Source organism: Acipenser ruthenus, chromosome 3 (assembly GCF_902713425.1).
Source record: "Acipenser ruthenus chromosome 3, fAciRut3.2 maternal haplotype, whole genome shotgun sequence".
Taxonomy (NCBI): domain Eukaryota; kingdom Metazoa; phylum Chordata; class Actinopteri; order Acipenseriformes; family Acipenseridae; genus Acipenser; species Acipenser ruthenus.
The window spans coordinates 37,345,242-37,362,483 of record NC_081191.1 but is presented as its reverse complement, the minus strand read 5'-3'; the positions used below and the strand labels follow the sequence as shown (position 1 = coordinate 37,362,483).

General features: G+C 38.5%; 1 pseudogene; it reads right to left on the bottom strand.

Moving 5' to 3' along the window:
• LOC117972376 (protein PTHB1-like) overlaps positions 1-17,242 on the bottom strand; it is a 52,815-nt pseudogene that overhangs the window by 10,133 nt on the left and 25,440 nt on the right.

The following is a 17,242-nucleotide window of genomic DNA, read 5'->3' as shown; positions in this document are numbered from 1 at the left end:
TTCTATTTATTATTATTATTATTATTATTATTATTATTATTATTATTATTATTATTTATGTCTAAGCAGATGCCCTTATCCAGGGTGACTTACAATTGTTACAAGATATCACATTATTTTTACATACAATTACATTCTTTTTTTACACATTATTTTTACATACAATTACCCATTTATACAGTAGTTTTTTTTACTGGCGCAATCTAGGTAAAGTATCTTGCTCAAGGGTACAGCAGCAGTGTCCCCTACCTGGGATTGAACCCACGACCCTCTGGGCAAGAGTCCAGAGCCCTAACCACTACTCCACACTGCTGCCATTTATACCAAGCTATGAGGTAATATACTAGGTCAGGGAGCACAACCTGTGGGATGCATGCAAGCATTTTGTTGACCCACTTATTAACATTAGTGAATGCTGTACAATAAAAATACAGTGGGATATACTCCACTTGAAATCAGGTTTAAATATTTAATGTGGGTGTATTAAGATCCGCCACAGTTAGGTTATTAAAATAGACACCATTATCTTCATACAGACTGATGTGTGACAGTATACAGTTACCGGCCTTCACACAGACCGAACTGGGATTATTCTCTAGTTTCAGAACAGGTGAAGCAACACAGGCAATGTACGGTGATCTTAACAGGGGCAGTGATCCCTGAGATGAAGGGATCCTAATAACCATTTCTTTGTGTAAAAGAATTAGATTTGTTATCAGTGAAAACCATCCATTAGGAATATTTATTTAGTTCTACTTTGTTAGAAAATAAGGGAATAAAAAGGTCACAGAAGAATTAGCACGAGGAATCACATCTTGCTGAAAACATAAATGACGTTAACATCACAGAACATCACATATTTTTTAGCCGTCTGAAAGGCTGGGTTAATCTCCAATTGATAGGGCTGTTAGTTTCACAGTAAACATTATATACATTTTTCAAATAATAAAATAGTTTGTGTTTAAGTCTGAACCCCTGCTCTCTTTAATGCAACTAGGGAACTGAATTTTAAAATGAATTGCTTCTGGGGGAGTACTTTATAGCTGGAGACCCATGAGAAAATGACATCAGAGGTAATCAGGAGACATCTGGAAAATACCTCTAAGCAGTCATATATCCCACTAGAGCCAATCAGTAATATTCACAAGGGGAAAACTTAAAACACAAATCATTCGAATATTCAAACAATGAACATCAGACCAAAGGAAAGAAATGCAATTGAGAAAAGGCTATTAGGATTTGATAAAAGGATCATATGTCATTCATTTATAACATTGTTGACAACCCTGTTTAGTATTCAATATTGAGATTTTAAAAGACAATTAATGTAAACACTATGCCTTAAAATCATCACAGAAGATTCCTATCTGTAATGGGTTTCTACTTGGTCATGTTAAAGAACCTCAAGTTTAGATTTAGGAGACCAGCCTCTCGAGTTTAGTTTTAGGAGACCAGCCTCTCAGGCAATGCTTCAGTATACATCCCAAAACGATACCACAACTACAGCTTCAAATGTCATTTTAATTACTTTTCTATGGTGTTTGCAATCATTGGCCTATTAAATGCTGGCACTGAAAAGCCTTCCTCATACCATTTAAATCATCTGACATCTCTTAACCCACCTACTACACAGTACATAAATATAGTCATCGACAGCAGGTGAGGCTGGCAACGTTAAAAGGTCACATTGTCACATGATTTGAATGGAATGAGGAAGGCTTTTCAGTCCTAGCATGGATTCTCCAGACAACCAAAAACTAGTAAGAGAAATTTGAAATACTTGTAAAGACATTTGAAGCTGCTTACACTTTAAGCTCTGCAATAGGTTGCAGGTAGACCAGCCTGGACTACTGTACCTTGTGTCTTTGAGGACTCCTTGATTGTCTTATGCAGTGCCTTCATTTCTGCGTCCAATTCATCGTAACTGATCTCCCTGGATTCCACTTTGGGAGCCTGGAATAAGTAAGCATCTGTTCCCAGATAGGAGCACTGCAGATGACCATTGCTACTCAGAGTCACAACCACGCCCTTCAGATCCCTGGAAGAAAAAGTAGACAAATCAAATTTATGGGTCTTGAAACAAGAGGTGAAACCATCTACTGTGTACATATGAATTGTACAACAATCTATTATGAGGTGTATTAATATGGAGTTACTTGTAGCCTTACAAATGTTTCTTGATTGAAAAATAAAAGTGTTTTATTGTTATTGTTTTGATTTAGAGTCATACTAATTAGTCCATCAAGAACACAAGGATCATGACAAAACGCTAAATGTTTGGGGCACTACAATTTAAGGTAAAATGAAACTAGTGCCTAGTTGAAACGTTTACTGCACTTTTTGATTGAGCTTGAATGCTTTTTATTGTAACCAGTCATCGAAGAGTCTTTTGGAAAAAAAACGTAATGAAAATCTTGCAAAGTTTAATTGGCAACAGATGCTATGTCTTCTCAGAGAATTCAAGTAATAATTCCATCATAAAGCACCCAAAGCAGTAGTAGATTTTTACACCACTGACCAAAACACCTGCTGCCGGAGTTTTTAAAAAAACACCATAAAAACATTTATGGCCAGTTCACTGCTTTGTGGCACATCCGGGTCTACAGGTAACCAGAGTCTGAGGCAGATAGTTAGCAGCTGTTACCAGTTCCCTTGCAAAGTGAGAGTGGAGGCTACTTAAGCTGAGTGAATCTACTAGTGGTCAGCCTACAGATAACCTGAGGCAGATAGGTAAGTGATCCTGCTTCAAGTAATTTACATTAGCTATATTTAAGTAACATTATAAAGGTGTTTCAATTAGGTGATGTAGTGTTTGATTAGTACCAGGTGAGTGTGGTTAAATTGAATAGAGGTTGATTTGCAATTTGATTGGTTTACACACAGCTTTTATCCACCTAGTTGCTATATCATTGCACCAGCATGAAGCGCAAGCCAACCGAAGAGCCTCACAACAAAAGAACCAGGAATCTAGCTGGGAGTCTAGCTGTGGGAGTCTAGCTGTGAGAGTCTAGCTGTGGGAGTCCAGCGAGGGGAGGCCTCCCCCGAGATGCTGTTGGAAAAGATCCGAACCTAACAGTGTTCTGGAAGACGCCATCTACTAGCCAGGTCTGTACCCTCCCCCCCACCGCTCTCGCTCCCACTGTGCCTATTTGTCTCGCCTGTCCTGCTATGACTGTCTCTCACATCCCTGTTATTCTGTCCTCTTACTCTCGTCCTCTGCCCTCTCTCCACCGCTGCTCCTCCAACCCCTCTAACCTCATCCCTCTGCCTCTCCCCCCTCGTACTCTCTTTGGTGCACTCTGGAACTGTCACTCTTCTGCTGACAAAGCTGATTTCATCTCTGCCTTTGTGTCCCACCTCTTTCTCGATTTCCTTGCTCTCACTGAAACCAGGCTGTCCCCTGATAACACTGTAACTCCTGCCACCCTGTCCTCTCTCTATGTCCTGTCCCATACTCCATGTCTCACTGGACGGGGAGGTGGGACTGGTCTTCTCCTCTCTCCTTCCTTACTCTTTTCTGTCCCCTCCGACCTGTCCTCACTCTCTGTTAACACCTTTGAATTTCATGCTGTCCAACTAACCTATCCCTGTCAACTCCTGCTAATTGTACTGTACCGCCCCCCTGGACCTCTCGCTCACTTTCTCGATGAACTCGACTATCTACTCTCCTCCCTCCCCTCTCTGTCTACCCCAACTGTCCTATAAAGTGATTTCAATATCCATCTCTCCAACCCCAGCCACTCTGCCGGATTCCTCCCTCTCCTTCACCTTCTGTCTTTCTCCATCCCCTCCTACCCACAAAGCTCGTCGTCAACTGGACCTCACCTTCTCGAGGGCCTGCTGCCCCTCCACCCTCTCTGTCATCCCCCTGGATCTCTCTGATCACTATTTCATCTCTTTTTCTCTGTCTCTCCCATCTCTCCCTGCTCCTCCTACCCCCACTGTCACCTCTCGCCGTAACCTCTGTTCTCTCTCCCCCAATGTCCTTGCCTCCACTGCTCTCTCTCACGTCCCACCTATTGACTCCTTCTTCCAACTCTCTGTAGACTCCGCTACCTCCACCCTCTTCTCCTCCCTCGACTACCTCTGTCCCCTCATCTCCCAACCTGCTCGCCCATCCCCTCCCCAACCCTGGCTCTCCTCTGTGCTCCGTTCACCAAGAACCACACTGCGATCTGCTGAAAAGAAATGTAAGAGAACCAAACTCCCTGCTGCCCTAGACCTCTACCGCTCCCTCCTCTCCTCCTTCTCCTCTACTCTCTCCTCTGCTAAATGTTCTTACCCGACCCTTCCTGAGCAACATACGAAGAATCCAACCCTTCCTCACCAACTACACCACCCAGCTCCTTGTCCAGGCTCCCGGCTAGACTACTGCAACTCCCTCCTGACTGGCCTCCCTGCGTCCGCCACCCGTCCACTCCAGCACATCCAGAACTCCGCTGCTCGCCTGGTGTTCTCTCTGCCTCGCTTCTCCCACGCAATTCCACTGCTCCGCTCACTCCACTGGCTCCCGATCACCGCTCACATCCAGTTCAAGACTCTTGTATTCGCCTACAGATGCCTTGACCAGACTGCACCCAGCTACACACCTACACACCCACTCAACCTCTCCGCTCCTCCTGCACTAGAAGACTGGCTCTACCTCCTCTACACTCCCCTGCCACCAGAGCCCGCTCCTTCTCCACCCTCGCCCCGCAGTGGTGGAATGACCTTCCCATAGATGTCAGGACTGCCCAATCCCTGACCACCTTCCGGAGCCTCCTCAAGACTCACCTCTTCAGACAGCACCTGTAGAACTCCTCTTTCTGGACACTTTATCACTCTTGCTTAATGCGCTTTACTTGCACTTATCTGCTCCCTATTTTACTGCATTTAATCCTGTACTTTACAGAGTACTGTAATCTGCCACAAGTGTTATTCAATCTGTAGTATTTTGCATTTAATCGTATCCTGATGTAACTATTACTGACACTGTTATCTGCTCCAATAGTCAATCGTATTTTGTCATATACCTGTACTTACTAGAACTGAAGTCATTGTATTTTATCTTGCTTTTAATTGTATTAATACATGTACTGTGATTCTTGAAATGTATCTTTTGTTTACGACTGTAAGTCGCCCTGGGTAAGGGCGTCTGCTAATAAATAAATAATAATAATAATTTTATGTAGGATTGCTTTTATTTCTTTCGTATTCAAATTATGTATATAAAATGAGTCACATAAATAACATTTAAATCTAAAACAATTTCACTTCAGATTCAGTTACATATGGCTTTAACCAAGGTTTAAATTCCAATGGCAAAATGTTCACAGAATACATAATACATGTGAATTTAAGTTTTACTGTAAGTTTTACAACAAAATACATTTGGCTACCTGCTGCGTCCTAGTGTACCTGCAATATTTTTTTCAACATAAAGATTATTTTTGTAATTTTTTTATTCACATCCTTGGTATGTGAATAAATCACACATGCTCATTTTGTATCTACATTTTGATCATATAAATTTACATATTGGAGGAATGTCTTCTGTATACAGTACAGTTAGGGCTCTTTGTTTTTTGTCACATGATGTCCCTTTAAAGTTATTTTGAGCCGACTCCATTTCTTAATTAAACTCGCTGATTGTGGAAAGGCGTTGATTGTGAAGCAAGATCACTTTTGTTTTTTCTCCCATAACTTCTGTTTCATTGACAATGTAAAAAAAAAAAAAAGGCAGCTTTAATTCAAATCAAACACAAAAAGCAATTTCAGTTAAATTGCTCTCCCCAGATTTCAAATCTTAATAACTGGTTGTAAAAATGTTAACCTGTTTTGCAAATAATAGTTTCCTCTTAATTATGATTTAATTTAATTTAACTTCACTCGCTGTTTGTGTTTGGTTTTCATTAAAAAAAGGAGCTTCCTTTTTTTTTTTTTTTACAATATCAATGAAACAGAATCATAGTCTCAATCAAGTTACGGGAAAAAAAACTAAAAGTGAACTTGTTTCATAATCAACACTTTTCCTAAAGTTTAATCAAACTGAGTCGGCTCCAAAAAATAAAAAAGGGACATCACGTGATCAAAAAAAAAATGAAAACAAAGAGCCCTAAGCAGGCCGGATTAATGCATAGGCAAACTAGGCACCTGCCTAGGGCCCAAAGTCATGGGGTGACCCCAAAACGAAAAGTGTCTTTTTTTTTTTTTTTTTTTTTAAACAGATACGGAATTGCATGCAAACTGGAAGAACTTCACTCATTGACATTTCAAGCGAGGCAGTGTATCTGTGTATCTCCCTCGTGTTCACACAAAACTGGCTGACCCAGAACTTACTCTCAATCACTTTTGCAGGGCAGCACAAGTAAATTCCAATCAGTTTAATTTAGCTTGAATACAGCTAACGATGTCTCTTTCGTGGGCATAAACACAAGAAACAGGAAGAAGAAGAATGCAAGCGGCAAAGGGGGGCATTAGAAATATTTTTACAAATCGGTACTGAAAGCCCTGTACCGCCAAAAAGCATGTCAAAAAACACCTCCGATCAACAGTAAAGCAAGGAAAGCTCACTGCCTTTGTCAACCTTAAGTCAAATGCAGTATAACGTGGCTTACTTCTTTCTCAAATCACCAAGCATACAACACAACAGGCAGCAGCAACACTTTAAAATCATATGAAATGGGGGGGCACAACTATATGGTTATTTCTTTAAATTTAATACTGTGTATTTTAAATTTTTTATTTTTTTGGTACTGGTACAATATTACCAGTACAATTGTTTTTAAATACTATACTACAATGCAAAAATATCCCTCATTAAAGCTATGCAACAGTAGTGTGCTCTACTGCTCAAAAATGCTCATCTTATGGTATAAGACATTGTGTTTAATGTCTGCTTGTTTTATCAAGGTTTATGCTAGCCATGTTGCTCTATGTGATCGTTTATTACATTAGTAACAGACTGTACTTTTCAAAGTAAAACGCTTCCCTTTTGGGTGTTGGAACATTGTGGTTAAATTAAGATGAATGCTGGCAAATGGCAGTCCCATTATTCATTTTCAGGTTCTGTTTTACCAATATTTTACAGCACCCTCCACAGTATTGCAAACTTTTCAGCAGCAAACCCGTTCAACCTTTGTGCACTATATACTTCTGCATATACACCCACACCTTGTTATATCGCCTCTCACTATACTGTGAATTCGGATATATCACAGTCCTGGAGTTGGCTCCCCATTTTTACAGTCTAACTGCAATATACATAAGCAATTTCACTTTGAATTACTGTTCATTTTATTTCGTATTGCACATCACAAACAAAAATATACAAAACAATTACAAACACAGCATTACTATCATACTGTTATCACATACACATGCATTGCACAATAACACAAAGCAAATTAAATATCTACTTGCTGAAGCGGTTTTTATTTTAACCAACAAGGTGTTCACTTGTGGCAGCAATGCACTACCAAAAGCAACAAGGCAGTGACGTCAGCTCCCTAGCAACAAGCCTCCTATGTTGTGAATGGATTATTTCAATACAGCGAGAAACGAGAGGAAGACTCATAAAATTAATTGGAGACTTAAGTTGATGAGAAGGAATTACCCTCTGCAGTACGAATTAAAACAGTGTGCTGCTTTTTATATGAAAAATGACAAATAACAGGTGGCGTAGAGGATTTATATTGGACCCTGACGCACCCGATAAGACGGTATTTGTTAGCCTTTTTTTATTTTATTATATTTTATTATATTGGACCCCGACACCCGCAATATATTGAGTGGGTGGTGTATGCAAATGTATTGTTAAGAAATATTTAGAGCCAAACCAACAAGGTAGCTCCAACAGCATGTATGTTGAATGAGCTCTTAAGCTTGGTAGAGCTATTGTGTAATAGCGCCAACTGCTCTATTAAGGTTAGTAATACAGCATACCAACTCAGATCAGGTCTCACATGGTCAGGTTAATTAAAATTGTATGAATAAGTTTAATTGAAATGAGAGCTGGGTGGCCCTGGTATTTAAATAACATAAGCCAATTCACACTAACTATATAATGTGTAACCATTGTGAATGAAGTGAATCACAGTCACTTGATTTTAATCTGTGTTTATTGTGCATTCATTATGTAGTGAGGATAGGGGATTCATGCATTTATTTTTGTATGCATTACTTACATTATATAACAGGGGTGCAAATTTGGTGCTATGGCGCTAGATTCTAGCGCCAGGATACCTCATATAGCGCCAGCAACATAGAATTCTGGAACCAGTAAGCCCTCCCCACCTGGGCGGCGCTCGACCAATTGAGCGCCACCCCCTGGGAACTCCCGTCCACGGTCGGCAGTGGAATACCCTGGACTCGAACCGGTAACCTCCAGGCTATAGGGCATATCCTGCACTCCATGCGGAGTGCCTTTACCGGATGAGCCACTCGGGAGCCTAGCTGAAATACAACTTAAAATAAATAAATTAATAAATTAAATTAAATCATCCAGTTTACAGGACAAAGGGTTAAAAGTTGAGAATCACACTAACTTTTCTACAATAGCAAAATAACTTCAGGCACTGTGTGTGTGTGTGATTAGAACAGACATTTAACAGTTTCGACAGTAATAAACCTGAGCTTTTCAAAAGCTTGTACAAGTGTCAATCTCTTTCAAAAAAGTCTCCGACAGCATTAAAGTAGTCTGGTAGGTAAAAAAAAAAAAAAATACAATGAAGCCTTCGAATAATGTTTCACATCATCCCTCCCAACTCAACCAGTCACAGGTTTTAAAAAAAGCACTTGCTCCGTTAGCAGCAGTGAGAGTGGATGCAGAGCTGATAAGAAAAGAACCTGTAGACTTCAAATAAGGGTCCTTTTACCTAACATCATGCCATGAAGTGATAAAAGGAATGCTATTTCAACTTCACATCACAAAACGTCTTGGAAGGAAGCTTTTTACCAGTACAGAACAATGTTCCAAAAAATAACGACGGGCCTACCTGAAAGCAAAATAAAGCAGCAGCATTAAACTTTACCCACTCTGTTTTTAAGTTTGTCCTGCAATGGATGAACAGGCGACAATGCTATCAGATAATACACACTGGAGCAGAAGGCTCAGTTTTGCAGCATTGTGTTGTCAGTTGTGTTTTGGCAGACAGGAATTCGCCAGAGATGTAAACTGATGAAGTTGCAGACTCCGCTCAATGGAAGATATTTGAACTAGAACAAAAACCTCATTTAGTTGATGATGACAGATTTTCTCTTTAAAGTGTAAGTAATACTTTGGCCAAATGTAAACAAAGATCTGGGAAAGGGAACAACTGATCCATGAAGGACAAGAATGGTGAAATCCCCATCACACAATTTTCACTTCGGTTGCCATTAAGACTATCTGTTACATTATCAGATCAAAAAGATCTGAATAAAGTGTGTCCTGGTTATATAAAAACAGCTGGTTTTAGGGGGCCCAGTAAGAAACGGCTATCATATAATGTTCTAGAGGCCATCATTGGCCACCACCAATACCAAACCATTAAGCAGCTTTACTTGATACAAAAATATGCTTTTGTATGTCAATACAGGTACACAAAGGAATTATAACTGGTGAGATAAATCTTAAATCTTACCTGTTCTGTACTTTTATTCTCTTTGTAGGTCTTGCTTGCATTTTTTTAAAAAGCGCATACATGTACTGTATATTAAATCATTCATTTTTATAGTATTTGGTGCCATACAAGTTTTCAGTTTGCATGCCTTCTTTCCTGTCATTAACCAACCAGCTGCTTTCCCTAATGAGCGTTATGCTTTGCAGTGATATGCTTTGCAGCCAGTGACATGCGTTGACCCCGAATACACATTAATGAGGAGAAACAAACTGGGAAGTGTAAATGTAACAGAATGTAAGGCATGCAAAAAGAAAGCTTTCATTAATGTGGTACAGTTAAGCAATAACGACCGACAGGCAGAGCATTTCCTGGCCGTTATAATGGCTGGGAGAGTTGAAGGCTTGAGGCGTAAGCCGAGGGACTTTAACCCAGCCGGGGCATTAACGGCCAGGAAATCCCTGCCTGGAGGTCATTATTGTTATTATAAACCGTCTTTATGATTTTAACAGCAATAACATTAACATTTATAAACTTTTTTTTTTTTTTTTAAATATTTTAGCTGATTTTTTTTTTTTTGTTCCGTGCTGCTGCAGCGATTCTTCGACGGTATAATTCCACCTGTGAACAGCGAAGGGAACTATTTTTTCTTGACAAACAAACCAAACATTAAAAAATCAAAATACAGTTTCGTTTTTAATTTATTTAAGACTCTTACTCAGCAATGGACTCAAACCTGTGTTAAGCACCCTTACACAGGGCTATTGTTGTAAGAAACATATGGTTTTAAATGGTCTGTCCTAAATTCAAAGGAATACGGTAACCATTTTAGCAGTCTTTTATCCGTAATCAATAAAACAACAGCGCTCTCTTAAAGGAAGAGAGAAAACGTGGAGAAACAAAAGGTCCTCCCTAGATGACAGAATTAAAGTAAATGCCAGAAAAACTGCTGAAAAATTCGGCACTAGAAAGACGCAGATACAGCATACTGAAATGGAAAGAACTAGGGCTTGAAGTTTTAGGTTTTTATTTTTGTTCACGTGTCTGTGTTTTGAGCCAATTCAATATCTTAATTACTAAACAAAGTCGCTTCTTTTTACCTTGATGTCCTGACTGACTTGCTGATTCTGTTTCATCTTCTTCATTATTCGGACACAAGAGCAAACAATGACATTAATCACTTCCCCCAGATGCTACTTTAATTTGCATTTCGTTCTCGCACTTGCCTGGGAACTAGGTAGCTTCCAATGTTTCGTGTTGTTTTGTTCATTCCCGCTAATTTAACACAATGTTCTCATAATTAGGATGTAGCGGCTTAAGACTTAAGGGCAAACCGTTAAAAGGAAAATAAACACAGAAATATTCAAGCCATACTTCTAAGAGTATGAAAACAATGTGTGCGGTAATCAAAAAAGATCTTATGCTTATGCTGGCATCGGTTTCAACTTGATCAGGGTGGCGAAGAAGTACACAACTTTAAACTGAAAGCTGTTGCGCTCGCAGATCAGAAAGGGAAACATTTTACATCTTTCATTACTGAGAACAGCATTTATTCGAGGGCAGCATCTATTACAAATCTGATCTCTGAGTGCTGCGCTTATTCAAGGGCGGCGGTAATTCAAAGTAATATGGTATGGTACTCACTGGAAGTTGGCCACCCTGATGGCTACAGGAACATGTGGAAGCTAAGCAGCCCATTGTAGTGTCACATCCTGGTAAACCAGCGGCATGTTATTATAGTTCCCAATAAGACTGTTTGACGTTCCTTCACATACTGCAGCACAAAGAAACAGAGACACTTTAATCTAGTTGCAGAGCAAACATTATCATACATTTATACATTTCTTCCAACAAGCCAATTGAGTCTATGACAAATCCAATATTCCATTTGGAGGTAGCTGGGGTACTTTGTTTGCGTCAGGAATTGTACCTGTCTTATGTCATGGTTTAGTGTTTGAAATTTTCCTTCATTTAAGGTTTTGTGGGAAAGTTGAAATGTTTGCAGAAGTATAAAAATTTTGAAGTAAAATTTCAGATCCGGTTTCATTATTAGTCGTCGTGGTGATTCTAGGAAAACTAAAGTGACTTTTAATAAATATGAAAAAGACAAACATTTTTAACTTTATTATTAAATCCACTGCAGCTAGTAGAAAGTACTACACACAGTACATAATGTCCAAAGTAACTGTATGAGCAAATTGTTAATTTTAGATTCAGTGAATTTTTCTATGATTCTTGTAGAATCTACACTTACAGTGCAGTTAAAATGTTAGAAGTTGAAGAATTTTGTACCCACACAATTCCAATAGAATGTCACTACTTATATTTATTGTTCATTGTCCTTGTAACAATTGTGCATGAACATTTTTTATCACATTTGACCAAGCAGTAATGTGCATATTGGCAAATATCCTATTGATAAAAACTGTGGTAGACCTAAAGAAATAATACATATTGCTTTATTAAACATTTAACTCGAACTTTGGCAAAAAAAAGTAGTAAAGAAGAAAACAGTCTTGTACGTGTTTGGTTTAAGGGTGCAACAAACACAACATATATAATGATAATAATAGGAATAATACATATAATAATGTTTGATACTGTAAATTATTAATTTTAAATTATTCAGTGTTGTGTGCAAGTGTTCGATATATGAGGTCAGAGGAGCATCTTGAGGCATGTACTGTTTTTTAGTTTTTTTTGCAAATATCAGGGTATTTAGTGTTATTTTTTTGTTCTTGTGTTTTGGTACCGCGAATGCTTTCGCGTCCTCGTTCGCGAAGTGCTAACTTTGATTTGGTCCGGCCCTATGTTAGGTTAACTCTTTTGGGATACATGTAGTCATGTAAATGCTATGGATTTAGTATTAAACTCCAAAAACGATTATATTTTTTTCAAAGTATTAACTCTCTCATCAACATATTTTAATATGAAAAGTGATGTTTAGACCAATGTACATTAATGTCAAATGTATAAAAGTAAACGTTTTTGAAATAAACACAGAATGCACAGACAATCAGATGGACTTGGTGACTAATCATAAGCACAGAGAATAATTTGCCATACAGTGCGTGTTCAGATTCATTTCAGGTCATTTATGGATCAAATAAAAATGTAACTATTTGAAAAAATGTATCACTACAAAAAAAAACAGGCTACAGCAAAAGTAATTCAATGCATTTGAGTGGAAACACTACAGGGACTCCTGTAACACTAGGTAAATGTGTCTCCACACTCTCAGGACTGCTGCCTCCCCTCCCCACTTCTATAAGCCTATAAGCTGCCAATTTTTTTTTGTATTTAAAAACAAAAAAAAAACACTTAAAACTAATCTGTGAGGAAAACTATAGTACATTTTATATCAAAATAAACATTTGGAACCACAGGTTGCAGATATTATGTGTGTTGTTTTAGTTTTTGTCAGTCCTAATAAATCAGAGTGAGACAAGTATAATAAACAGCACTTAGAAAGAAATAACTTTGTCACATTGTTTGCACCCTCCAGTTACCCTGTAGCTGTGCATACTTTGAATTACACAACTGAAACTGCAACTGTAAACCAGGATTTGGTTGAGATTCGCATATATTAAAAGGGACTTTATAAGATCTACATTTTTGCTTACACATTTCTTACTGTTTATTATCCTTTTATGTGCATTCTGGCGATTCTCTATTGTTATTTCCCCTGCTTTAAAAGACTCCTCAAGTCTTATTGGGGGGAAGTGAGTGAGACAAGAATATCTGCACAGATTACAGTACACAATGCACATCACAATGCTAATATGTTTGCCCTTCTCACTTCTCCACAGTCAGTCTTGATTAGAATAGAGAAAGATCAACTCTCTCTTTTGATCGCCAGACAGTCGAACATCTAAAGAGACTATCAACCACTCTCAGCAAACCGTTGCGCAATCAAAGTATGAACCACACTTTCATGTGTGTTTTATGTTTGAATAAAAAACAAAAATACAATACAAAAATATGGTACAAACTCCAACACTGGAGTTCTCATTAGTCTATATAGATTACACTAAAAATAACCTGCTTCACATATTTCTTGGTGTAGGATTGTGGTCCCTGCCAAGTGGCAATTACATGTTGCATCCATTATGTCCAATGTGGGAAAGCATACACTGCATATTTATTAAATGTTCCTTAGGAAATCTGTAAGTGATTTATGAAAGTAATTAAAGGGAGAACTGAATTATAATGAATAACTTATGTAATATGTAAAAAACTAAGGACGCAAATGAATGTACAATATTTGTTCTAATTCAAGCATGATTACATTTGTATCTAAATAAACAGACAGGCTCCACATTTGCTTTGGTTATTGTATGATGCTGAGTTTGAGTAGATTAAAAGCCTTTTGGAAATACCTGATCGCTTTTGATAAATGTAACTGTATAAATGCAAACATAATTAAACCTGACACATTTATATGTGATGTTTATGTACCTGATGATGCATATGGTAAGAAGCAACTTGGATTGTATTCCAGTTTCTTTATGAAATGCATCTGCCCATTCTCTTTTATGCAGAAAAAGTTTCTCTCTCCCAGCACAAATACAGAGGCTGACACCGGATTAGACAAAACTTTTAACTCCAGAGCTATCTCTCCAACGGATAGCATCCAGTCAGCCTAAAAAATGAAAAATTGAAATTAAACATATTATATTTAGTGGTTCAGTTGATTAACCCATACCACTAAACTAAAGCTGTTTTTTAAAGCATATTAAAACTGGGAAATCAACCTTGATTGTACTAACCACTTATCTTTATATATCCCTGGTATTATAAAATTGTCTAAATAATCCTTAGTGCTGGGTAAAGGGCTATTCACACTATAGCGTTAATTTGCTGTGTTTTCTAGGGTAAAAAATCAAACCTATGTAATTGAATACTACCTTTCATACTTGAGCGTAATGGCTGCGGAAAAAAATGCGAAATTCACTGCGCACAAAAAATAGAAACAGGTTCGATTTCTGGACAAAAAACGCAGTGATCACCACCCTGCCCTGCTAAATTTGGATATAATCTGCAGGCGATATGGATCTGGTGCAAGCTGCTCAATGCAGATGTAACATTAGACAGTGCTTTACATTACTGGGGAAAAAATGCATGTATACTAACATATACGATTGACATAAAAACATTTTAGACAGTTTAATTTGCTGTAAATACAATACCACTTACCTGCGTATGCTACTGGATATAATTAGATACGTGATTTTGTTTTGTAGTTCAGTCTATATGTAATAATGGGCTGCGGTATCTCCTGGCATTTACTGTCTAGAAGCTACACTCAGACATTTAACAAAAACCTGTAGTCAAAACAGTGTGTTTATTTTAACATACCAATAGTGCTTACTTTCTGATTTCCTCATATTTTCCCATAATTTCTGTTTGTATTCTTTATCAAGATATTTCTGTGCTGCTTTTCATAAAGAAAGTGAAAAAAGTGAAGAAACAGCTGCTTGGATTTATGATGATTGCTGTTTTTCTTATAGATTGTGGAGAACAGCAATCCACACAAATCCAAGCAACTGTTTCTTCACTGCTTTTCACTTGGAATGGTAAATTAACCCAATCAACACCAATGTGACCCTCACCTGTAGACAGCTTGTAGCACTGTTGCTACATATGTGGGTGTAATTTTCACTCACCTGTCTTTTTAAGTAAAGGCAGTAGCCTGGCCAGGCCAACCTAAAAAAAACTACATTTCCCAGTATCCTTTTCTTTCTTTCTTTCACCCCATTGGTCCATTCAAAATTTCATCCACCAATCCTCTCACACAGTCAATCTTCACCTGTTTCTTATTTCTCTAATTGTGGGGGGTTGAGGGTGTGTTTTTTTCCCTGTAGCTAGCACCTTGTTGTGAGAGTCTGTCTACCTTTTGAAAACCTAATCTTTATACTGTTAGCTAGATATTATTCTTTAGCCTTTGTTTTTCTTTTTGTCTGCTGCTTTAGTTTATTGTCTAGTTACTGTTTTTTGCTTAATTAGGTGGGGTAGTTTCTTTTGTGTTTTTTTTGCTGGAGTGTGTGGTTGTATGTTTTTGTGCATCTGTTCTGGACTGTTTGCAACCTCAGTTTTCATCAAACATCCATTTCATCGCTCTCAATGTTTTTCATCTCCTGAAGACCTCTACATCATCGTTCACATTCATCCCAAGTAATTAACTGGACTTCCATACCGGTTTGGTGAGCTCTTTCCATTGACTGTGTCATCGTTGTTTTTTTTTTTTTTTTTTTTTTTTTTTTTGCGATTTCAATTTAGCATTTATTGTTAAAGAAAAGTAATATAATTATACATTTAATATCACTTAAAAAAAATCATAATTACAAATTAAATTCCACATAAACACCTCATTTTAGTTTCACATTTCTTCTGGACAGAAAAAAAACCTGAATAACTTTATTAAACAAATAACCTTTTACTTGTCAGAGTTGTTTATAGTTTATCTGGCCAGTGCCAGATATCTGAATGAAGCTGTATTACTGAACTGTCAGTGTCTCGGTTTGTTGTTGTTGAGAGACTCATTGTGACGACCCTGTTTTACTGTCAGTCACCCTTACTGACTTATTTAGTTTTAATTATTTGGCCAGTAGTATCTCCTAAGGGAGGACAGTACAGTTGCCTATCAACTGTGTAGGGTGACCGTTACAGATTGGTGGCCCGTACGGGGACCCTTTAGTGTCCTAATAAATTTACTCCCCAAATTATCTGGTTAAAATTTAAAGGTGCACAATGTCTGACAAAGAGAATCACTCTTTGGATACCCTTAGCTTTTCTGAGTTTGTTGAGAGACCCCATGTTACCATAAGAGAGCCTATCAATGAGTTAACTTCCCGATTAAGTGACCTATATATTAGTCATGAAGAGTCAGCACTTATCAGGGGCGATGATGATGAAGGGAATCTGACTGACAGGGGTGCTATTGAGCAAATGTGTGAGCAGATCCAGCAACTCACCCAGCGAGTGGAGCAACTGGAGAGTGACTTCACCCACAGTCAGGAGAGCACTTTTAACAGGGAAGAGGTACTGAGAGGATATATCGAAAGAAGATTTAATGAGATAAGTACATTTACGGATGAAGGAATTGATGAATTAGAAAAAGCCACAGTCAATTGTTTTAAACGCCGTGATGCACTATGGGCAGAGGAGCTTAAGAAGCTCCTAAAAAAGACCAGCACACCTCGTCTGCCTCTAGTTTTCCCATCTACCACCTCCGGAAGCCTATCAGTACCACCACAGTTCTCATTTGAGAGGGCGTCAAATGGTTCCAGAGGTAATCTTCCTCAAGCGAAGCTGCCAATTAAAATCAACTTCCCGGAGTTTGGGGAGGAACCCAACACTGATGCCATCGAGTTTGTGGATAAGTGTGACGAGTTCCTTGCTCTACGGCCAATGTCCGACAGTGAGATCCTTGCTACACTCTCAACCACCCTGAAGGGTTCGGCAAAGAGCTGGTGGGTGGCGGAGCGCCACGGCATTCAAACTTGGCAGGTATTCAAGGATGTGTTCCGTCAAGCCTTTCTGCCTTCAGACTTCCAGGCGGAGATCGAGGAGCGGCTCCGATCCAGGGTGCAGTTGCCCAACGAGCAAATAAGAGATTTTGCCTATGACTATCGTGCACTGTGCCTGCGCTGGAAGCCGGATTT